The sequence below is a fragment of the Budorcas taxicolor genome, chromosome 12 (assembly GCF_023091745.1).
Source record: "Budorcas taxicolor isolate Tak-1 chromosome 12, Takin1.1, whole genome shotgun sequence".
Taxonomy (NCBI): Eukaryota; Metazoa; Chordata; class Mammalia; order Artiodactyla; family Bovidae; genus Budorcas; species Budorcas taxicolor.
This window is the reverse complement of record NC_068921.1, coordinates 7,583,815-7,608,965: the sequence shown is the minus strand read 5'-3', so window position 1 is coordinate 7,608,965 and position 25,151 is coordinate 7,583,815. Positions and strand designations below refer to the sequence as shown.

Genomic DNA, 25,151 nt, shown 5'->3' with positions numbered 1-25,151 from the left:
ACAAGTGTCTTTTAATTTGGTGGAAGCAGTCACTATCTGCAGTAATTTTGAAGTTCAATAAAAGAAAATCTGTCACAGTTTCCACATTTCCCCCTTCTATTTAGCATGAAGTGATGGGACTAGATATCATGATCTTAATTTGTATTTTTTTAAAATACTGTGTTTCCTGTTGACTTTTTCACTCTCTTCTTTCACCTTCATCAAGAGGTTCTTTAATCCCTCCATATGACCCAGCATTCCCACTCCTGTGTATATATCCAGGAAAAACTATGGTTCAAAAGGATGCATGCAGCCGAATGTTCATTGAAGCAATTTTTACAATATCCAAGACATGGAAGAAACCTAAATATCCATGGCAGAGGAAAGGATATAGAGTATTACTCAGTTTAGTGTTATGCCTGGAATTTGCTTTAAAATAATCTAAGATGGGTATGCAAATGATAATTTGAATTAAATATCACTGTTCAAAGTTTGAATGGTAATGAGATTGGATTGTACTTATCAATAATTACCTTAAATGTAAATGGGTTAAGTGCTTTAACTAAAAGACAAAAACAGGCCAAATAGATACCAAAAAAAAAAAAAAAAAAAAAAGACCCCTATATATTCTGTGTAAAAGAGACCCACCTCAAACTTAGGGAAACATACAGACTGAAAGTGAAGGGTTGGGAAAAGATATTTCATGTAAATGGAGGCCAAAGGAAAGCAGGAATATCAATACTCATATCAGATAAAATAGACTTTGAAACAAAGACTGTTATAAGAGGCAAAGAAGGATACTACATAATGATCAGAGGATCAAACCAAGAGGAAGATATAACAACTATAAACATATATGCACCCAACAAAGGAGCACCTCAATATGTAAAGAAAATGCTAGCAAGTATGAAAGGGGAAATTAACAGTAACACAATAATAGTGGAGGACTTTAATATCCCACTCACACCTATGAATAGATGAACCAAACAGAAAATTAGCAAGGAAATGCAAACTCTAAATGATACAATGAACCAGTTAGACCTAATTGATATCTCTAGGGCATTTCACCCCAAAACAATGGAATTCATATTTTTCTCAAGTGCACACGAAATATTCTCCAGGATAGATGACATTCTGGGTCAGAAATCTAGCCTTCATAATTTTTTTTTAATGAAATAATTTTAAACATTTTTTTTCTGATCAAAATGTGGTAAGATTAGATGCCAACTTCGGGGGGGGGGGGCGCAGGTAACTATTAAAAAATACAAACATATGGAAGTTAACACATTTCTGAAAAACCAACAGATCAAACAAGAAGTCAAAAAATGTTTAGAAACAAATGAAAACTCAACAACACAAAACCTAAGGGGTTTAATAAAAACAGTGCTAAGAGAGAGGTTCATAGCAATACAAGCCTACCTCAAGAAACAAGAGAAACAACAAATAAACAAACTAACTTATCACATAAAGCAACCAGGAAAAGAAGAACACCAAAGTTAGTAGAGGGAAAGAAATAATAAAAGTGAGAGCAGAAATAAGCAAAAAAGAAATGAAGGAGACAATAGCAAAAATCAACAACACTAAAAGCTGGTTCATTGAAAAAATAAATAAAATAGATAAACCATTAGCCATACTCATCAAAAAAAAAAAAAAAAGAAGAAGGAAAAATCAAAGCAATAAAATTAGAAATGAAAATGGAGAGATCACAACAGAAAACACAGACATGCAAAAGATCATAAGAGACTACTATAAGCAACTATATGCCAATAATGGACAACTTGGAAGAAATGGATTACTTTTTAAATAATTTAATCATTTATTTATTTTTGGCTATGTAGATTTTTCTCTAGCTGTGGGAAGTAGGTTATTTTCAAGTTGTGGTGCATGGGTTTCTCTTATTGTGGTGGCTTCTAATGTTGCACAGTGTGAGCACTAGGTTATGCAGATTCAGTAGTTGCAGAACATGGGCTGAGTAGCTGTGGCTCCCAGGCTCATGAGCACATGCTCAGTAGTTGTAGAGCACGGGTTAGCATGGGTTTAGCTGTGCTGCTGCATGTGGGATCTTTCCAGATCAGGGATTAAACCCATGTCTCTTGCATTGGCAGATGGTTTCTTTATCATTGATCCACCAAGGAAGCCCCAACAGTTTGATTATTGAATGGTGACAAAAACATAGGCATTTTTATAGTATGCCTTATTCATGCAGTTCTGGAATATTTTATAAAAATATAAAATAATACTACCCTTACAGACAGAATAGAAACATTTTTAGAAAGAAGAAAAGTATTTTAAGGGTATGCCAAAGCCTTTGACTGTGTGGCACAATAAACTGTGGAAAATTCTGAAAGAGATGGGAATACCAGATCACCTGACCTGCCTCTTGAGAAATCTGTATGCAGGTCAAGAAGCAACAGTTAGAGCTGGAATGGAACAACAGACTGGTTCCAAATAGGAAAAGGAATATGTCAAGGCTGTATATTGGCACCCTGCTTATTTAACTTACATGCAGAGTACATTGTGAGAAACGCTGGGCTGGATGAAGCACAGGCTGGAATCGAGATTGCCGGGAGAAATATCAATAACCTCAGATACACAGATGACACCACCCTAATGGCAGAAACTGAAGAAGAACTAAAAAGCCTCTTGATGAAAGTGAAAGAGGAGAGTGAAAAGTTGGCTTAAAGCTCAACATTCAGAAAATGAAGATCATGGCATCTTGTCCCATCACTTCATGGGAAATAGATGCGCAAACAGTGGAAACAGTGTCAGACTTTATTTTTTTGGGCTCCAAAATCACTGCAGACGGTGGCTGCAGCCATGAAATTAAAAGACACTTACTCCTTGGAAGGAAAGTTATGACCAACCTAGATAACATATTCAAAAGCAGAGACATTACTTTGCCAACAAAGGTCCATCTAGTCAAGGCTATGGTTTTTCCAGTAGTCATGTATGGATGTGAGAGCTGGACTGTGAAGAAAGCTGAGCATCGAAGAATTGATACTTTTGAACTGTCATGTTGGAGAAGACTCTTGAGAGGCCGTTGGACTGCAAGGAGGTCTAACCAGTTCATTGTGAAGGAGATCAGCCCTGGGTGTTCTTTGGAAGGAATGATGCTGAAGCTGAAACTCCAATACTTTGGCTACCTCATGCGAAGGGTTGACTCATTGGAAAAGACTCTGATGCTGGGAGGGATTGGGGGCAGGAGGAGAAGGGAAAGACAGAGGATGACATGGCTGGATGGCATCACTGACTCTATGGACATGAGTTGAAGTGAACTCTGGGAGTTGGCGATGGACAGGGAGGCCTGGCGTGATGCAATTCATGGGGTCACAAAGACTCAGACACGACTGAGTGAGTGAACTGAAATGAATATATACATATATATTTAAAGAGATTTGAGAGGATATTGTATTCAAAAATATTGAAAAATAATAAAAGAAGGCAATTTCTAGAATTAAAAAAAAACATGATTTTGAAACTAAAATTTAAAAAAAAATCATGTTTTGACTGTGATTTTTAAATACACTCCTCAAAGTGAAACTTTTTATTTATAAACTGAGGAAATTATTCAAATGTAGAAAAACACAAACATATTGAATATAAGAAAATAACAACAGTAAACACAAACCCAAGAGATTCATCATCTATGCTATTATTTTAAAGCAAGAAGAGAAGCAAACTATACAAGGAGGACTATCAGGGAATAAAAAGAAAATAAATTTTCTTCTTTTTAACATCTCCATGTTTTTTAATCTCAGGAGGATTTATCTGACTGACTCAAGCTCTAAAACAAAAACAGTATACCTTCACATGAATGAACCACAATCATGTGAAACCATATAACTTGTTCATCATTCTCAGGTTAAATAATATTAACACACTTACAGTGAAGTCCAATCCATGAGTTTGAGATACGTTTATCTAAAAGTTCAATTCTAAATTTTCCTAAGTGTGAAAAGTTAGGAAATTAATTTTATATCTTTAAGCTTTAGATACAAAGGGTATGTATAGAACCTCTTTTGAAGAGTTCTTATGATATTTAAATGAGAGAATGCAGAAGGAGTTGTTAATATTTCACAGGAAAAACACCATGGGCTCACCTCCCGCCATGAACACATCAAAACCTCATCTACATACATAGCGTCTCTCTCTGGGAATGACCTGAAGGCTAGCAGAATGTCTCTTCTACAACCAAAATTATAATGGATAGAGTCTGTTAAGCAAGGTGGAGAAACGATCTAGTTGGGATCCACACTCTTGTCAGGTTACCCAGAGCTCTTTAGAGTATCGCAGATTCAGGGATCCTCCCTACAGAGCGATAGGTTTGAGCCACATATATAGGCATGCCAACTCTGAGATCTGACACGAAGAAGACAAGATTTTGACCGATTTGAAATCCAGTGGAACTTATAGAGGGCTGTGGGAAACTCCACTCTTGAAAGGGAGTGTGCACACAGATTTGCTTACTCCCAGGCCCAGCAGAGAGATAGCAGATTGAAACCTTCCTGGTACTATGGGATCCCTGCCAGGATGACCCCAATACAACCACCTCCTTTCACTTTTCATTAGCTCGTGCTCCAGTCACTCCTGATAAAGGCCTGATCCCTGTCGATGTGGAGACTGCCATCACACTGAAAAGAAATGGAGGTAGCTCAGAAATGGAAAATAAAATACTTCAAAGAATAATAGGCGAGACTATTAATGAAAAAAAAAATCCAAAAGTAATGTTCCCAGTGAAGAGGAAAAGTATGGCTATGGATTTAAAGTATATATGACAGAAAATGGAAATATAGTTTAAAATACCTGTATTTAAACATTTTAATAAAATGATAAAAATTATCTTCTTTACTTTCATGAATTTAATAAAATATTATTGAATTATTGTTTATTTTTAACATGTGTGTGGACAAAAGAATATGAGTAAAATATACTGTATTTTAACTGACAATTTTTATACTACAATAAAACAGTACTAAATCTGAAAAGCTTAAGATTAGTAACATAAATTTGGAATAGAAACCCTAAGAACTCTAATAAAAGTCATTAGAGACACTGGGACACCATGACTCCAACAGCAAAATTTTGAACCAGAGTCTGTATATGATAATATATATTAAGTGTTGGTTTAAATTATAATATTTTTGAAATATTTCTTATATATTAGCAGTTAATCATTGAATTACCAATATCTTATCTTAAAGAAAAGCTGCAACAATGCTTATTAATTATACAAAATTGTAGTACATGACAGGTACCAATTTCAGTCCTTTAACTCCTAGTCTATTTTATTCATTTGGAATATTTTGAGACAATGAAACTGGTATCCTGACTTTCTAGCTTACCTAGAGTTTGAATACCACATGGGATAAAGCTTAAACTCTGACCTGACATATTTATGTAATTTCTGACAAATTCAGTGGAGAATATGGTGCATGGACACTCAAAGGTAAAAATACCAGAGATATTTGAGATGTTCTGCCCTAATATGCTGTTTTTAACAATACATTTCTAAGTCCCAGGAAGTAGTAGTGGTTCAAGCTACCAAGAGAATTTCTTTTGTGTACCAAGACAAAAATCTACCCCTAAATACATATTTTTCAAGTACCAATGAGTTCCTGGAAGAAAACAGGAGAATAAATGTTAATAGATGCAACTACACACATTTCTCCCTATTGTAACAAGGTGTTCTTGTGAATGTGCTAAATATTATTTAAGGAAAGGACTTCTTTAGAAGAAATCATTGAGTCTTGGGAATCAACCATTGGAAAAAACTTGATATCTCCTTAAGACTTCAAGAAACAGACCATGGTTACAAGGACATGCTATCATCACCTTGTAAGTAGTTCAGGAAATGCAATGGTAATAGAAATATAGCATCAGAATTACTCTGGAAGAACAACAAAAAATTATCAAGTGTGTCATTAAATAGCGATGTCCCATGATAGTGATCTACTTATTTCATTTGCAATTTTTTTTCTTGAATATCTAAAATAGTACTTGACATATAGTAACTACTCAAAAAATATTTACTAAAGAAGAGGAATAAATGAATGGATAAGTTTTACTTGGGGCAGTGGAGGGTAAGTCTGAGCTATCTCATCATAGAATGATTCAATAGGATGTTTACAGGTATGAAAAGTATCTGATCGGGAGGCCACCTAAGGAAAAGTGGGCTTATAAAGTCAGAGAATAGCTTGGATAAATGTTAGATACACCTATTTCTACCTGAAAACTTTATAGAGGTTTAAAAATATGGATAAAACTATCCCAACAAATTTGTTACATGGAGGATATTAAATAATGGACCTATATACAAATTGCTCTAATTTTTTCTCCCAGAAAACTCAAAGAAATAAGGTCAAGGCAATATTCTAATTAAACATAAAAATTCCTATTTATATAAGATTTTTAAGTCTTAGAAAAGACAATTTTACACTGTAAACAGTAGTATTCCTCATCACTACCTAAGGGATATTAGTTGTGAGCACTTCATGGAAGAATAGTAAGATATCTCACATGGACATGTGTAAAATACTTACTAAGTGATAGTATTACTAGGGGGAATTTTGATAAAAGGTAGAGGTATTATAATTAGGATTAATATGAATGAATGCAATGTTAAATTTAAGCAATATTTCATGCTATGTTTTAAATAAACATATAGTTTCTTAATTTGAATAAGTTAACATATGTGAACTTGTGTTTAATATGTTAATATAAGGAAGATTCACGTGTATTTTTACATCTAATTATGTTACCAGAATTATTTCAATTCTGCAGAATAACACTGAGGAATATTATTTTACCAAAGTCACAAAATGTAATAAAGATGCAAACTCCAAATCTTGATATTGCAGTATGCATTCTCTCCACCTCTAATTATAGTATCTTGCAAAATGTAACAGAACTTGTAAAAATGTGTTTAGGTTATGTTAAAGTTTGTATATAAAAATGACAAACTGGCTTTAGAGCTTATTTCATCCAAATGATACTTTACCTTTAATATAACAAGGATTTTTTATCAAACAATGACTCAAAAATGTTTGTTCTCTGACAGTTATGTCTTGGCATGTATCTTATTATTGAAAATATGAAGATAATTAAGAAAAATGCTTTTCTGAAGTTCTTATCATCTAAGAAGATAAAATAAAAAGGTAAATAAGATTTATTAGTGTTGTGATAAAGGTGTACTCAGGTTACAATAGCAGCATAGCAGAAGACACTAGCTCAATCAAGGATTTTAAGCAAAGCTTCTACTGGTAAAGCACATCAACATGAGATTGAGAAATTGATAAAAGTCTAAGCAGAATTCTAAAACAAGTGATGGTAACTTGAACACAAGCAAATGGAAAAGGAGACTATAAACCGTTTGATAATACGGCAGAAAGAAATACAAAGAAGAGAATGTCAGGAAATGACTGAATAAATATAGTATCAGGCCCCTGAAAACATGATGAGTTCTTAATAAGTAATTTTAGCTTTATTTAGGTGATGGTTAGAAAATGAATGAATATTGAAAGCCTTCCAAAGTAATGTCTACTTCTCCTGATTATAAAAACATCTTGATAACAGATGGCTAAGTCTTCTAGAATGCTTCAACTCTAAGTGTATAGAAGCAGTTGATTAAAAAATAAATTGTCTTAAGGGACATGTGAGGAGGAATGAACAGCTTCATATTGCCTAAACAAGTGTGATCTCAAAGTGAACATCCCTTGAAATCTCACCAAAAGTGGAATCTGCCAGTGCCTTGACCTTGTATTCCCCAGCCTTCAGAAATGCAAGAAATCAATTTTTGTTTGTAAATCATCTAGTCTGTGATATTCTGCTACATCAATTCAACTGACTAAAGCAAAAATGAGCACTGATGAAGTGAGACACTGCTATAGTTAATACCTAAAATTATGGAAACAGTTTGTCTTTACATAATAGGAAGATGTTGGAAGATTTTGGAAGTGAATGCTAGAAAAAAACCTACATTGCCGTGTACACATTGAAAGTAAACCTGAGGAGAGTCTGGACTACTTGCTCAGCTGGCTGCCCCTCATCCTGTCTCACCCAGCAGCCTAGCCAAAGGACAGATACTTGCTGTGCTGATTAAAAATAAAATTAAAAAAAAAAAATAGAAGGAACTATTTATTGCTAAGGGCCATTCTGATGAGATCTCATATGGAAATGAGGAATATGTTATTGGAAACAGAAAGACAAGTAATTTTTGCAATAAAGTTGGCAAAGAAGTTGGCTGAATTGTGTTCACGTTCTAGTATTTTGTGGGAGATAAAACTTGCTAGTGATGAAATTGGATGTTTAGTTGAAGAGATATCTAGTCACATTGCTCAAAATGTTGCTTGGCTTATCCTGGCTGCTTACTAGTAAAATGAGAAAAAAGAGAATTATTTTCTATTATGGTTAAACCTCTGTACGTACTTGTGCTTGTGCTTTGTTGCTCAGATGTGTCTAACTCTTTACAACTCCACAGACTGTAACACGCCAGGCTCCACTGTCCATGGGGTTTTATAGACAAGAATACCAGAATGATTTACCATTTCCTCCTCCAGTGAATCTTCCTGACTCAGGGACAGGACCTGCATCTCCTGTGTCTCCTGTACTGGGGCTGATCTGTCCGGAAGCACTCATATGTTACTAAACAGTAATAACTCTGATCCAATTTTTAACTGAGTTCCAATTCCACAGAGCATTTCAGACCTTTAAAAAGACATTGAAGAATCCACCTGCCCTTGGGCATTGTAAGTATCATATTTCCCTTTATCTTTTTTGTATATAAAAAGGGCAAAAATGTCACTGGGGTACTTACCTAAAAACAGGGATTGCTTTCAACCCAGGGAATATTATGGCCAACTTCTTGACCCTGTGGAATGGGGTCACTAGCCATTTGATTTAGGGCTACCAAGAACTTTATTGCAGAAGCCCCTTCAGACTCTTTTGTATCTCATGCAGTGGAAGTGCTTTTGAATTCTCATCACATTCATATCTTTCAGCCAGCTACCTCACCTCCTGTAACTCTTCATGGTTCACTGATGGGTCTTACTTAAAAGGCAACAATGGCAAATAGTACTGAGCATACTACTGAAATTCCTTTTGTTGTTATCAATGCACCCACCATCTTTACCTACTGCTACTTCAGCTCAACAAGCTGAACAATCTTACATGGGCCTATACTTTAACCAAGGACAAAACTGCCAGCAATTACACTGATAGTAAATATGCTTTCTGAGTAGCTTATGAATTTGAAATGCTGTGGAAGCAACTTGACTTTCTAATTTCCGGTGGAAATACAATTTTATCTATTTATTTTTTAATATATATTTTTATTGGAGGAAAACTGCTTTACAATATTGTGCTGACTTCTTCTCTGGGTCAGGAAGATCCTCTGGAGAAAGGAATGGAAACCAACTCCAATATTCTTGCCTGGAGAATTCCATGGGCAGAGGAGCCAGGAAGGTTACAGTTCATGGGATTGCAAAGAGTCAGACATGACTTAGCGGCTAACACTTATGTTTTAAATATACATCAATGAGAAATACTGTAAAAAAAAAAGTCATATAATCTTTGGCTACATGAGTGATATACATTTTTTACTATCTGTTTAACTAGGATAGGCTTAAAAATACAATTGCTATGACAAAAATTTATGCTAGAATTTAAATATTTTAATTCAGCTTTATAGATGCTATTTTTTTGATTTAGATGATAATAATTTCTAAATTTTTGACACACCAAGGATGTGTTATTATATGGTCAGTTGTCAGCTAACAACTCATTTGATAAATTGTACTCCATTGAAATAAGTAATATTCCATTGATTAGAAGTTAACCAGGGTTTCAAGTTTTATCATGCATATCATAGCAGCATTTTTTCTGGGGGGGGGGAGTTATTATTTATTTTTTTAATACAAATTTATTTATTTTAATTGTAGGCTAGTTACTTTACAATATTGTATTGGTTTTGTCATACATCACCATGAATCCACCATGGGTGTACATGTATTCCCCATCCGGAACCCGCCCTCCCACCTCCCTCCCCGTACCATCCCTCTGGGCCATCCCAGTGCACCAGCCCCAAGCATCCTATATTCTGCATCGAACCTGGACTGACGATTTGTATTTTTAAATGTTACCTTATTATTATTTAAATCACAAAGTCCAAGTAGTCTTAAATATGCATTAAGGAAAAAGACAAAAATGATACATAGCATACTTCAATCACTAATATTTTACTGTTGACATTTTAAGGACTGTATCCCATTATAAACTTAACATATACTTATGTTGTCATATAATTGTAATGAAAATATCTTACAGAAACAGAGCTACTTTGGTGGTGGGTGAATAAAAATTTGACACTACATCTTACACTTTCTCTTTATCACTATCACTGGAGGTTGAAAGTTATTAGCATCATTGTTGTTCAGTCACTCAGTCCTGTCTGAATCTTTTCATCCTCATGGATTGCAGCACACAAGGCTTCCATGTCCTTCACTATGTCCCAGAGCTTGCTCAAACTCAGGTACATTTAATCAGTGATGCCCTCCAACCATCTCGTCTTCTGTCGTCCCCTTCTCCTCTTGCCTTCATTCTTTCCCATCATCATCATTTTTTCTAATGGGTCAGTTCTTTGCATCAGGTGGTCAAAATACTGAAGTTTCAGCTTCAACATCAGTCGTTCTTATGAATATTCAGGATTGATTTGCTTTAGATTGACTGGTTTGATCTCCTTGCACTCCAAGGGACTCTCAAGAGTCTTCTCCAACACCACAGTTCAAAAGCATCAATTCTTCAGTGCTCAACCTTCATTGTCCACCTCTCACTTCCATACATGACTACTGGAAAAACCATTGTTTTGACTTAACAGACCTTTGTCCACAAAATAATATCTCTGCTTTTTAATATATTGTTTAGGGTTGTCATAGCTTTCCTTCCAAGGACCAGGCGTCTTTTAATTTGATGGCTGTAGTCATCATCCACAGTGATTTTGGAGCCCAAAAAGAGAGTCTGCCACTGTTTCCCATTTTTCCCCTTCCATTTGTCATGAAGTGATGGGACCAGTTGCCATGATAATAGTTTTCTGAATTTAGAGTTTTAAGTCAGCTTTTTCACTCTCCTTTTTCACCTTCATCAAGAAGCTCTTAGTTTCTCATTGCTTTCTGCCATAAGGATGGTGTCATCTGCTATATCCGAGGTTATTGATATTTCTCCCAGAAATCTTGATTCTAGCTTGTACTTCATCCAGCCTGGCATTTCACATGATGTACTCTGTAAATAAGTTAAATAAACAGAGTGACAATATTCAGCCTTAATGTACTCCTTTCCCAATTTGGAGCTAGTCCATTGTTCCATGTTTGATTCTGCTTCTTCTTGACTCATATACAAATTACTCAGGAGGCAGGTGAGGTAGTCTGGTATTCTCATCTCTTTAAGAATTTTCCACAGTTTGTTATGATCCACATAGTCAAAGGCTTTAGCATAGTCAATGAAGCAGAAGCGGATGTTCTTTTGGAATTCTCTTGCTTTTCCTATGATCCACTGGATGTTGGCAATTTGATCTCTGGCTCCTCTGCCTTTTATAAATTCAGCTTGAACGTAAGAAAGTTCTTGGTTCACCGAATGTTAAGTCTCGAATTTGAGCATTACTTTGTTAGACTTCCTTGGTGGCTCAGATGGTAAAGCATCTGCTTACGATGCAGGAGACCCGGGTTCAATTCCTGGATGGGGAAGATCCCCTGGAGAAAGAAATGGCAACCCACTCAAATACTCTCGCCTGGAAAATCCCATGGACGGAGGAGCCTGGTGGGCTACAGTCCATGGGGTCGCAAATAGTCGGACACAACTGAGAGACTTTACCTTCCCTTCCCCTTCCCTTACTAGCATGTGAGATGAGTGCAATTGTGTGGTAGTTTGAACATTCTTCGGCACTGCGTTTTTTTGGGATTGAAATGAAAACTCACCTTTTCCAGTCCTGTGGCATCTTTTGAACTTTCCAAATTTACTGGTATATTGAGTGCATCACTTTAACAGCATAATAGTTTAAGACTTGAAATAGCTTAGTTGGAATTCCATCACCTCCACTAGCTTTGTTCGTAGTGATGCTTCCTAAGGCCCATTTGACTTCACACTCCAAGATGTCTGGCTCTAGGTGGGTGATCACACCATCTTGGTTATCTCAGTCATTAAGATCTTTTTTGTATATTATATTACAAATCACTGTCAATGTTTTATTAAAAACATCAGTTAGTCACTAACTGATACTCATATTATGTGTTTATTTTTTATTTTGTTATTTTCTTTCCTTATATTTATTCTTTAATTTCTTTTACTATTTTAGATTAAATTCTTCTTTGTTTAACTGGTTGCCATATATATGTACATCATTAATGTTCATATTTTTTTCTAATACTTGTTTTCCAGACTATAGTTTCCTGTCTTAGCACTGTTTTTTTTGCAAACACTAGAATAATTATAGAAATAATATGACTTAAAATGATTTATGTTTCTCTATAAAATATTTACATGTGGCAGTAACCTAGGAGCATTAGTAATTATTATGTATCTAAATCCAGTGACAGAACAGATATCATCCCAAGTTGGACCTGAGCAACACATTTAGTGTTTCTCATTTTTTTCCCCACCACTAGGGTTTGGTGGATTATGGCCCCTCTGGCAGGCTAAAGATTCTTGCCAATTTTTACCCTCATAGTTTCATGAAGTATGTACAGTCTTTCTTAATATCTTGGATCTTGGCTGACTCTTAATAAGCGAATCACTCTAAGGAAAAAGCACTCCACATTCTGGAGTCTTTACTCTGTGCTTTCTTTTTATTCAGATGATTGACTTATAAGTGCCCTGAAAATTCTCTGTCTTAACCTACTGTTTTCAAAAAAACAAGTCCTTTTTGTTATTTTAACAACTTTAGCTTTAAGTAAAAGACTATGAAAGAGCAATAGATCGATAGTTTATATAACATGCTTTCAGTTACGTCTTGAAAAATGCATAGTAAACTATGACTATTGACTATGCATAGTCAATCCTAAGGGAAATCATTCCTGAATATTCACTGGAAGGACTAGCTCTGAAGATAAAGCCCCAATCCTTTGACCACCTGATGTGAAGAGCTGACTCATTGGGAAAAAAAAAAAAAAAAAACCCTGATTCTGGGAAAGATTGAGGGCCGGAGGAGGAAGGGATGACAGAGGATGAGATGGTTGGACGGTATCACTGACTCAGTGGGCATGAGTCTGAGCAAACTCTGGGAGATGGTGAAGGACAGGGAAGCCTGGTGTGATGCAGTCCACGGGGTCATAAAGTCACGACTGAAAAAATGAACAAAAGTAATTAGTAAAGAAACATTATGCAGCACCAAGAAACTTAAACTCCTCAGTGAGTCTTAAATCTCAAAGGTTTTAAAAATGTAACCCCAAATCCATAATTAATTTGCAAGATATCTCTTTACTGAAAGCAACATTTTAAAATTTACCAATTTGATTTATGGTAAACTATTTTTAGAGCCAACTTATTCAATAACATATTTTTTTCAAAGTCTGAGAAGAAATAAAGTTATCTTTTATTCCACAGAATATTCATTCATATAGGAATTTTCTTTGTGAAGAATTTTCAGCAAGCATGAATTTACTATATGCTAAATATTTCAAAATACTTTTGATAATATTTGAGCAGATAAATATTCTCCTTATGAAATATGTTTTCTACTTTTTTCATTGTGATCATATACAAGTAATTTTTTAAATGTATTTGCCTTTATTAGTGCATTTGTTCATTAAGCTTTAACACATTGTGTTATTCACCACAAAGAATTTAGTTTCTCTCAGTCTAAGCAAAAGTTGGAGAGTCCTAGGATACCTGCTTTATTGTGTAGCTTTTTACATCTCATTAACTTCTTCTAATTGACACTGGTACACAATGTATACTTTTTGTGCTGCTATGGCCACAGAACAAATTATTCTACCCCTCAGAACTGCTCTGGTACTTCCCACAAACACTCAGGCTAGTTTCTTTCTTTTTTTTTTTTTTAATTGATATTAATTTATCCTGAAATAGTCTTCATCTGGTGCACTAAAGCTGCAGTTTTAATTAGAGCACTGCTAAATCTCCATACTTCTATAATTTAGAATACCACCAGAGACTTTGACATGAAGAAATTACCAAGCTAAGTCAGGTCTTTAATAGCAGATGGCTACATGGTTTGACATTTCTCATATTTTTTAATGTTGCAGTAGTCAGCCTTCAATAAAATCAGAATCCATACCTACTTTTGTTAATGTATGTATTTCTCAATATGAAATTGTCCATAGAAATTTCATATGTGGAACATCATTCTGCCTCTTACTTTGCTTTGTTTTGCAACTTTTCAGTATAGTGTGATGATCATTATAAAGCAGTATGTGAAAAGGTGTTTCCCTTTTGGGAAGAGGGAGTTACAACTGTAATGTCACTTGTTAGATCACAAGTTATGTACCTAGTTCCTATAAATTGATATCAAAATGGTTTTAATGTTTCAGAGAATATTTTGGAACTATGCAGGGTGGCTTATCTGAAATCAATTTTTGAAATTAAAGTTGTTATTATAAAATTTTACCTTAAAATCTCCAGTGTCTAGCAATTTATGCTCTCAATATCACATTTGCTCCTGTGGAATAAGTTCATTGATTTGGTTTTATACTGTTTTTTTGTTTTTTTTTTCTTGTATTTTGAAAGAACTGTACACAAGGTCATACCCAAAGAATATAGCAATATGAAAATGTGTACAATTGTAAAATATTCTTAATTGTGAAAAACTTTAAATATGCAGAAAGCTCAAAAGCAATGTAAGAAATAAGTGCTCCCTGTCCCCTCCTCTCTCTGTGTTTCTCCTCTGCTAATCGGGACAGTTATTAACTGCTAGGCCACTTATGAATAAATCTCCCTTTCTTTCTCGGGGCTTCCCTGGTGGCTCAGAGGTTAAAGTGTCTGCCTCCAATGTGGGAGACCCAGGTTCGATCCCTGGGTCGGGAAGATCCCCTGGAGAAGGAAATGGTAACCCACTCCAGTATTCTTGCCTGGACAATCCCATGGACAGATTCACGGCTACAGTCCATGGGGTCGCAAAAAGTCGGACACGACTGAGCCACTTCACTTCACTTCACTTCACTTCTCCTTCTCACACTTGTAACTATTGTTCTGAAGTGTGTTCTTCATTTGATTATTGTTTCTGTGATCTTTTTAATATGAAATTTACTGCCCATACTATGCATTACTGTTTATCGTGTTCTAAACTTTACAAAATTTCTATTCTATTCTATCTTATTGTATAGCAATTTTACAAATGTCATTCATTACTCAATATTGTTATTATGAAATGTAATTCATCTTAATACTCATAAATGTATTTCACTGTCACCATACAAAAGTACTACATTAATACTGACTATATTTCCCATGCTGAACGTTTCATCCCCTTGATTTATTTATTTTGTAACTGGGAGCTAATTACACTCTTAGTTTCTCTAACCTATTACACTCAACCTTCCAACCCTTCCCCTCCAGCAACCATTTGTTTGTTGTCTATATTTATGATCCTGTTACTGTTTTGTTATGTTTGCTCATTTATTTTTATTTAGATTCCACATATAAGTGAAATTATACTTTTGTCCTTTTCTGTCTGAATAATTTCCTTAGCATAATACCTCTCAGTTCATCCATGTCACAAATGGCAAGATTTCATTATTTTCTATGCTGATTCATCTATCAACAGACACCTACATTGTTTTCATATCTTGGTTATAGTAAAAAATACTGCAATGCACAGAAGGGTACATACATCTTTTTAGGTTAGTGTTTCAGTTTCCTTTGGAAAAAATATGCTGAAGTGGAGTTGCTGCATTTTATGGTAGTTCTGTTTTTAATTTTCCGAAGAGCCTCCATACTATTTTCCATAGTGACTGCACCAATTTACATTTCCACCAATAGAACAGGAGGGTTCCCTTTTCTCCACATTTTTGCCAACACTTATTTGTTGCCTTTTTGATAATAGGTATTATGACATGTTTGAGGTGATATCTCATTGTGGCTTCCATTTTTATTTCCATGATGATTAGAGATGCTAAGCATCTTCTCTTGTCTGTGTTGATCATCTGTATGTATGTGTTCTTTGGAAAGACATCTATCTAGATGATTTGCTCATTTTAAAACATGTTTTAATGTTCAGTTGTATAAATTCTTTATGTATTTTAGATATTAACCCCTAATTAGATATATCATCTGCAAATCTCTTTCCCCAGTCAGTAGGTAACATTTTCCTTTTGTTGATAGTTTTCTTCGCTGTGCAAAAGATTGATAGTTTGACATAGTCCCATTAGTTTACTTTTCTTCCATTTCCTTTGACTGAAGAGATAGATCCAAAAAAAAGAAAAGAAAAACATTGGGAAGACCGATGTCAAAGAATCAAAGAACATATATATATTTTTTAGGAGTTTTATGACTTCACTTTTTACATTTAAATCTTTAATCAATTTTAAGTTCATTTTTTGTATATATTATGAGAGAATAGTCCAATTTGATTCATTTGCACATAGCAGCCAGTTTTTGAAATACTATTTATAAAGAGGCTGCCTTTCCCAGCATTATATTTATGACTCATTTATCAGATTGACTATATTATTTATGGCTTCCTTATTCTGTTCATTGATCTATATGTCTGCTTTTATGCCAGTACCATAATGTTTTGATTATTTTGTCATGGTTGTTTCAAATCTGGGAGTGTGATAACTACAGCTTTTTTTTTTTCCCCTCAAGATTGCTATGGCCTTTGTTGATCTGTTATGGCTCCATACAAATTTTAGAAAGATTTGTTCCAGTTCTGTCAAAAATGCTATTGGTATTTTGATAGGAATTTCATTAAACTTGTAGATTGCCTTAAGGAATATTGTAATTTTAACAATATTCAGTTCTTTCAGTTCATGAACATGATGTATCTTTCCTTGTGTATGTGTCATCTTCAATTCTTCTGTATATAGTATCATTCAGTCTGCAAACAGTGACCTGTTTTCCTTCCCTTCCAACTTGGATTCTTTCAGCTTCTTTTGCTCTTTTAATTTCTATGGCTAGGACTTCAAATAATATATTGAACAGCAGTGATGTAGAATAGGCATCGCTGTCTTGCTCCTGATCTTAGAATGTTTGGAGCTTTTCACTAATGAGTATAATGTTGACTGTAGAGTTTTCATATGTGCCTTTTATTATGTTGAGGTATGCTTTCCTGCAACCACTTTGTTGAGAGTTTTTATAATAAATGGATGTTGCAATTTATCAAAAGCTTTTTCTGCCTCTCCAGGGATGATCATATAATTTTTGTTCAATTTGTTAAGGCTGTGTATCACATTGATTAGAGTTTGAATATTGACCCATCTTTGCATCAGTGGGTTAATCCCCATATTATCAAGGTGTATAATCCTTTAAATATATTATTGAATTTGGTTTGCTAATAATTTGTTGAAGATTTTGCATCTATGTTCATTAGTGATACTGGCTTGGGTCCTTTTCTGGTTTTGGTATCAGGATGATGCTGGCCTAAGGAATGAGTTTGGAAATGTTCCTTCTCTAATTTGGGGGAACAATTTGAGAAGAATAGGTGTTAATACATTTTTAAATATTTGAAATTCATCTGAAATTTCTGTTCTTATACTTTTGATTTTTAATTTTTTTAACTGATTCAGCTTTGTTACCAGTGATTAATCTGTTTGATCTGTTCACATTGTCTTAGGAAATTGTATGCTTCCAGAAGTTTATCCATTTTTTTCTAGCTTGTTCATTTTACTGGAGAATAAAATTATTTAGTTATCTCTTATGATCCATTGTAATTCTGTGGGGTCCATTCTAACTTCTTTTCTTTCAGTTCCAATTTTATTCATTTGAGCCCTCTCTTTTTTTCCTAATGAATCTGACTAAATGTTTATCAATTTTGTGTATCTTTCCAAACAGGCAGCTTTGAAGTTTCATTCATGGTTTTTATATTTTTTTTTTATTTTTTTTTAGTATCTATTTAAATTGCTTTTGCTTTAATCTTTTCTTCAACTAACTTAGGTTTTGATTTGTTCTTTTCTTAGTTCTTTACTAAAAAATGGGCTATTTACTTGAAATTTCATTAAGGATTTATTTTTGTTTACTCTGTCCTGAGAATGTGCAATGTTATTCATTTGAAAAACTAACAATACTAGAGAGTGCTTGGCCAATTCCTTTTATTTTTTATTTATTTTTTTTCTTCTTTTCTTTTTTCCAATTCCTTTTAAATTGGAGGATCTCCTTACTGTCTCAAGCCTTTCTTCATGGTATTTGTTTTACATATTTAATTGTCTTCTCTTTCACATTGACATTTTTTTCCCTTCTGTATGAAATTTTGCATACTTTTTACCTTAAATATTTTTTAAAATTAAATGATTTCTCTTTAAGTATCATACTTATCAACTCCACATTTCTATGTCTACACAGTACATTTGAAACTCTTTTACACATGGAAACAAATATAATAAGTTTTCAACATCTCAGTTAAATAGATAGATACGTATCAGTTCAGTTCAGTTCAGTCGTTCAGTCGTGGCTAACTCTTTGCGACGTCATGAATTGCTGCACGCCAGGCCTCCCTGTCCATCACCAGCTCCCGGAGTTAACCCATCATGTGCATCCAGTCGGTGATGCTATCAAGCCATCTCATCCTCTGTAGTCCCGTTCTCCTCCTGCCCCCAATCCCTCCCAGCATCAGAGTCTTTTCCAATGAGTCAGCTCTTTGCACGAGGTGGCCAAATTACTGGAGTTTCGGCTTTAGCATCAGTCCTTACAATGAACACACAAGACTGATCTCCTTTAGAATGGGCTGGTTAGATCTCCTTGCAGTCCAAGGGACTCTCAAGAGTCTTATCCAACACCACAGTTCAAAAGCATCAACTCTTCAGAGCTCAGCTTTCTTCACAGTCCAGCTCTCACATCCATACATGACCACTGGAAAGACCATAGCCTTGACTAGATGGACCTTTGTTGGCAAAGTAATGTCTCTGCTTTTGAATATGCTATCTAGGTTGGTCATAACTTTCCTTCCAAGGAGTAAGCTTCTTTTAATTTCATGGCTGCAGTCACCATCTGCAGTGATTTTGGAGCCCCAAAAAGTAAAGTCTGACACTCTTTCCAGTTTCTGCATCTATTTGCCATGAAGTGATTGGACCAGATGCCATGATCTTAGTTTTCTGAATGTTGAGCTTTAAGCCAACTTTTTCACTCTCCCCTTTCACTTTCATCAAGAGGCTGTTTAGCTCCTCTTCACTTTCTGCCATGAGGGTGATGTCATCTGCATATCTGAGGTTATTGATTTTCTACTTTAAGTACATAGTAAGAGGTTTTACTATATACTTCCAGCCCATGTTGAAACATAATGTATTTAGATTAATGGAGCTACAAAGTCTTATTATTTTGAATTATTTTTTTTTTATTTGTGGTTACTTAAATTTCCATTAGAATTTTTATTTGCTTTTAAAGATCTAGTATGTGTTGGAAAGTGTGCTAAGTGTGCTTCATGAGGAAAAAAAAAAAAAATGTTATTCAACATCCAGAATCTAAAATGTATTTTGCCATCTCTTTAAAAGTGTCTAAATCAATTTAAATTTGAGTCAATACAAATTAAACATTTTCAACTCATACATGGAAACATATATAATCATCTGCCAACATCTTGGTTAAATAGATAGAGACATATACTTTAAGTGCCAAATGAAGTCTTATACATAAACACATTAAAATAGATAATTTAAAAAAAAAGTATTTCACTGAGGTAAGGAGAGTATTTTTACTTTGAGTAAAAATAGATTCAAGCTTGTTTCTTAGTTTCCTGGATTTGTCTTCTCTGCATATTTATATTTACTTAATATAATATCATAAACTGTCTTTCCTTATTAACAGAGATTATTCATTAATATTATGAGATATATACAACCACTGATGGAGTCAAGAAAATTATGCTTATCATTTTATTATGGTAAAATATCTATTTATTTTGAGAATATTAGTTCACAATTAAATATTATTAATGAATGTTACATTAAGAAATGAAGCACGTGTACACCCATGGCTGATTTATGTTAATGTATGGCAAAACCAATACAATATTGTAAAGTAATTACCCTCCAATAAAAATAAATAAATTTATCTTAGAAAAATAAGGAATGAAAAACTTTGTAGAGTGAAAGAAGAGATTGGAAGCTTTTTAATCCATAAGGTTAGTATATAGTAACAGATAATATATTGAAAACAAAGTCTAAAATTTATATTCAGAAAATTTGAAACAAAAGTCTTCAAGAGAAAATTAGAAAACATTAAGTTATTAGTGGTGTATACATTTGAAAATGAAATTCCCTAATACATTTGTATTAATTTAAAAACATTTGCTATACCCATATTAGAATGCTTAAAATTGCATTATGAAATGCAGGTTTTTGTTAGGGAGCTTATTATTCTAGTTTTAGTTCTATTTTATTTGCTGAAAAATAATGGAAAATAGTTGTCTTGATTTCATAGAAATATTGATTTTTTGAATTCCTCCTTTGTCAGTTTGTAAAAATGTTTACAAAAGTTTATTTCAATAAATATGTGAATATTATCTTCATTGTTACTGGAAGAATTAACACTGAAAATAGAATTTCTGGGAATAATGTCAAAATTTAGATTAATCACCTTTAGCTGATACAATGATATTGTTACTTAGAACATCACTCTTCGAAATGGGACAGTTTTAAAAGAGAATAAATTAGGAAGAGTTCAACAGGCATTCATTTAATATATCTATCAAAATGTGATCAACAAAATGAACAAGGCTAAACACTGGAATCCTTTAAAAGATACTAGAAATATTTCACATGTACTTCCTCTTAGTGTCACACTTTAATTTTTCAATCAAATAAATATACTATTCATGACTGCATTTTATTTTTCTGTGGGTGGTTTATTGAAGTGTGTGTGTGTGTGTGTGTGTGTGTGCACCTGTGTGCACTCAGTTACTTCAGTTGTGTCCAAGTTGTTGCTCCTCTGTCCATGGTATTCTCCAGGCAAGAATACTAGAGTGAGTTACCATGTCCTCCTCCAGGGCATCTTCCTGACCTAGGGATAGAACCCACATCTCATGCATCTACTGCATTAAGAGCCAGGTTCTTAACCACTAGTGCCACATTGGAAGCTTATATATATATTATATATGTCTTGAACAACAGTTTATTATATGAGTGTAACACAATGTATTTCTGATTTAATATATTTTCCTAGAATTTTCACCATGAACATATAAGGTTTCTTCCAAAGTTTGCAAGAACTTACTATTGTAAGCTTTGGTGACATCATTTTTCTGAACTCTTAGTAAAGATGATTTAATTTTTTTCTTTAACAAATAGATGTGAACATTGGGAATTAAGATAATATTTTTCATAAATGATTTTATTACAGATTTATATTGAGAAATATATTTAAAGAGCAACTCAATCATTTTGTCATGATTCTAATGCATTTCTTTCTTATGTGTTATATATATGCAATAAAAATAAATACTGAATAAAATATATATATATATATATATATATATATATACACATTAAATAAAGCTGGATCCTAACCTTAATCCAAAAAAGTTTGTATTCCTGCAAGATTTACATACATAGATTTTCTGCCAAGAGGGAGTGAACCACTGGCCACAGGAGGCAAACCTAAATGAGTATGTATCCTCAAGGCAAATCTCCTACTCTTTGACTTGCCTGGAGCTAGTATAATTCTAGGGTCTCAGTGGTGAAAAATACCTACATTTCACTTCCAGGTCTCCGAACCACTACAAGAAGGAAAAGACTTCCTTTAAGCCTGCTTACAACAAGGGAAGTTCATATAGAGATAACTGATTTTTTAAGCAAAGAGAAAAGCAGCTCGATACTTTGGGCTGTAAATATTTGTTCTCATCTGGGAATCATATGGGGCTGGACTTCAAAAAAGATATATTTTTTCTTTTAAATGTAACTGCTATTCAATATATACAATTAAAGTTATCCAGTAATATGTATAAGAGAGTCAAAAATAAAAATAAATAAAAATTTTCATTAAGATTTTAGGGACTTCTTTTATTGCCTGACTGCCAAGCTTAAACTGTCAAACAAATTTGTTCATTTCTAAATGTCTATGCTTAGGTTCTATGCATAAATTAAATTTTATGTGGAAGAAATTAATTATAGAGCAAATTATTAGATGATTTGGCCATTTTTTGTTAAACTCAAAAGTCAAGGAAAAGAATGAAGCCAAATTTAGGGCTAAAGGCCAGTGATAATTTCCCTTTGTTTTACAAAATTGAAAAGTGTTGAAACATTATTTAACACTTTTATATGACATAATCTTTTCCATTATTTTTAGATTTAAATGAAAAACATAAAGGTGACTCTTTTTTTGCTGGTCTATTCAGAATAATGAATTCTTTAGGTGTCTTATATTGATTATGCTATGAGAGAGTTTTGCAGGTGGCTCAATGAAGGTGTAAAAATTCTTGAACATACCTGGGCAACACTAGAACGAATTCAACATCCAAAGCCCTTGCATTGGTGATGAGACTAAGTGCTTTTATTTTCACTCCAATTTCAGCTTCACAATTCAAACAGATATTGCCTTATAAAAGCAGTAATGCTCTGGGAAGTTTTCCAGATTCATTTATAAGAAAGCAGAAAAGCTCAATTTGAGCTCCATTTTGTAGGGCTCTTCATTCTTTCATTATAACCTGAATCTCTTGTACAGGACTCTCTTTATCCTTTGTGGAGTAAAGGAACCTTCATTGTGTGCATTCTTTTTTCAAGTGAAATGCATTATTTTACATTGGGTATGCAGGAAACAATACAAGTCCTTCACTGAAGATTTACTCTGTGGAAATGCAAGATAGTTAACCCAATTTGAGAACAATATGGCTTGCCTTCTTTCAAATGGAGCCAGTCAAGGTGGACTTTCAAGTTTCCAAACTTGAAAGGTTTCCCTGACACTTCTAAAATTTGCATTGTGAAGTACACAACAAACATAGTAGGGAATTGGAAATGCTTATATGTTGATTTCAGATTACAAATGTCGCCACAGCTCAGTTTAATTGCAATTGTCAGAGACAATTTGGGGCACTACTGTGGCCATTATGCTTTTGTAACCAGGAGTTGCATTTCAAGTTGCTTCAGGTTGTTAAAAAAAAATATTATCTTCAGTCTTTCACTGTAACTGGATCAATATTTTGTTTGTCAACTTGCATATTAAACTTTATCTAGCTTTTTTCCTGGTTTGAAGGCAATATGTCCTGACACATATCCTCAACTATAGTTTTCCACTTATTTAATCTTTTATCACTGTTCTACTAACATTTCCCATGTCTAAGACCAGAACATGAGAAGTGTAGTAACAGCTAAGTGTGTTTTTCAATGAACATAATCATATCCATATAATACTTCATAAATAATGTTTCAAATAGCTAAGAGCAAAATGACTAATGTTTATAGGCAAACATCTTTTGTTCTTTTTAACATTTATTCATTTCTTTTTTCAAAATAAAATTTTCATTCTGTAATATTAGGATGATTGTGCTACATGATCTATTTTTATTTCACTGAATTTTCTCAGAAACAACTTAAAGATGAGTATAAAAATTAAATGCATTTTGAAAACATTTGAATTATAATGGAATTTTATTCTGTACAACACAGATTTCAAAAGTTGTTATGTCTATGGTTCTATGAATAGCATTTAAAAACAACTGATATATGTAACTGTTATTATTCAATGGGTAATATCTTATGTTATGAGGATTCTTTTCTAAATTTCCTATTTATTACACTGAAGACCTCTTCTTAAATAAGATCTGTGCAATATTATTTAGTAACATATATTAATTATTTGAATAACAATCTAATACAAATAATTATCTAATTAATTTATTATCCTTAGAAATAACTTAACTGTTCTGTATATGTCATGTTTATGATCCAGGATATTATTTGCAATAGTTTCAACTGAGATCCCAACCTCCAATAACAAATAAAGGGGAAAAAAATAAAAAAGCCTTCATGGAAAATTAATCCCTGTATTATTTGTAATGATTTTTTATACCTAAGTTTAAAAAAAAAAAATTCTTTATTCTGAAGTCTTCTATGTCTGAAATCAATGCAGCTCCTCCAGCATCTTTTGGTTAGCATTAACATGGTGCATGTATTACAATAATAGCAAAAAAAAAAAAAAAAAAGGCAGATACATCTCCACAAAATATTTGCAAGATTTGTATGGGGAAGATTTAAAAGAAAGAGCTTTGATGAAAGAAATTAAAGATCATTTAAGTAAATAGAGAGTAATTTTGTATCCATAGATAGATAATATATTAAAGATGACAATTATTCATAACTTTATTTATAAATCTAAGGCCATTTCAGTGAAAATCCAAGCAAGCTGCATTGTAGATACCAACAAATAATTTAAAAATTTATGTGAAAAAGCAGGAGTTCAAAAATAACCAACAAAATACTGAAAAAGAACAAAATTTGAGGACAGACACTACTCTAATCCCAGACTTATAATAACTCTTTTGTAATTAGACACAACAGTATCAGTGAAAAAATAGACAAATAAATTAATGGAACAAATAGCAAGCCTGTAGTGCATTTTCAGTCACTCAGTTGTGTCCAACTCTTTGCAGTCCTATGGAATATAACTAACCAGACTCCTCTGTTTATGGGATTTTTCAGGAAAATATACTGGAGTGAGTTGTCATTTCCACTCCCAGGAGATCTTCCCAACCCAGGGATCAAACTGGCATCTCCTGAGTCTCTGGCATTGGCAAGAGGATTCCTTACTACTGAGCCACATGGGAAGCCTATCATGGAATCACATAAATACAGTAAATTAATTTTTGACAAGAGTAAAGAAAATTTAATGTATGAGTGACAGTTTTCTCAACAAATGGTTCTGAAAAATGCCAAAAATTTAACCTAGAGGCAGATGATAGATCACATACCTTTCAAAAAATTCAACCCAAAGAAGATCTTAAAATTAAATTTTAAAAATAATAATACTATAACATTTACAGAAAAAAAAATTCTAGGCAAAAACTGATGTGATTTTTGGTTAATGTGTTTTAG

At 33.5% G+C, this 25,151-nt stretch overlaps 1 non-coding gene across 1 annotated transcript; it reads left to right on the top strand.

Moving 5' to 3' along the window:
* Positions 1-11,639: 11,639 nt before the first annotated feature.
* TRNAR-ACG (transfer RNA arginine (anticodon ACG)) lies at positions 11,640-11,711 on the top strand. The gene has a single exon. It is a non-coding gene; the product is annotated as a tRNA-Arg (tRNA).
* The last annotated feature ends 13,440 nt before the right edge of the window (positions 11,712-25,151 follow it).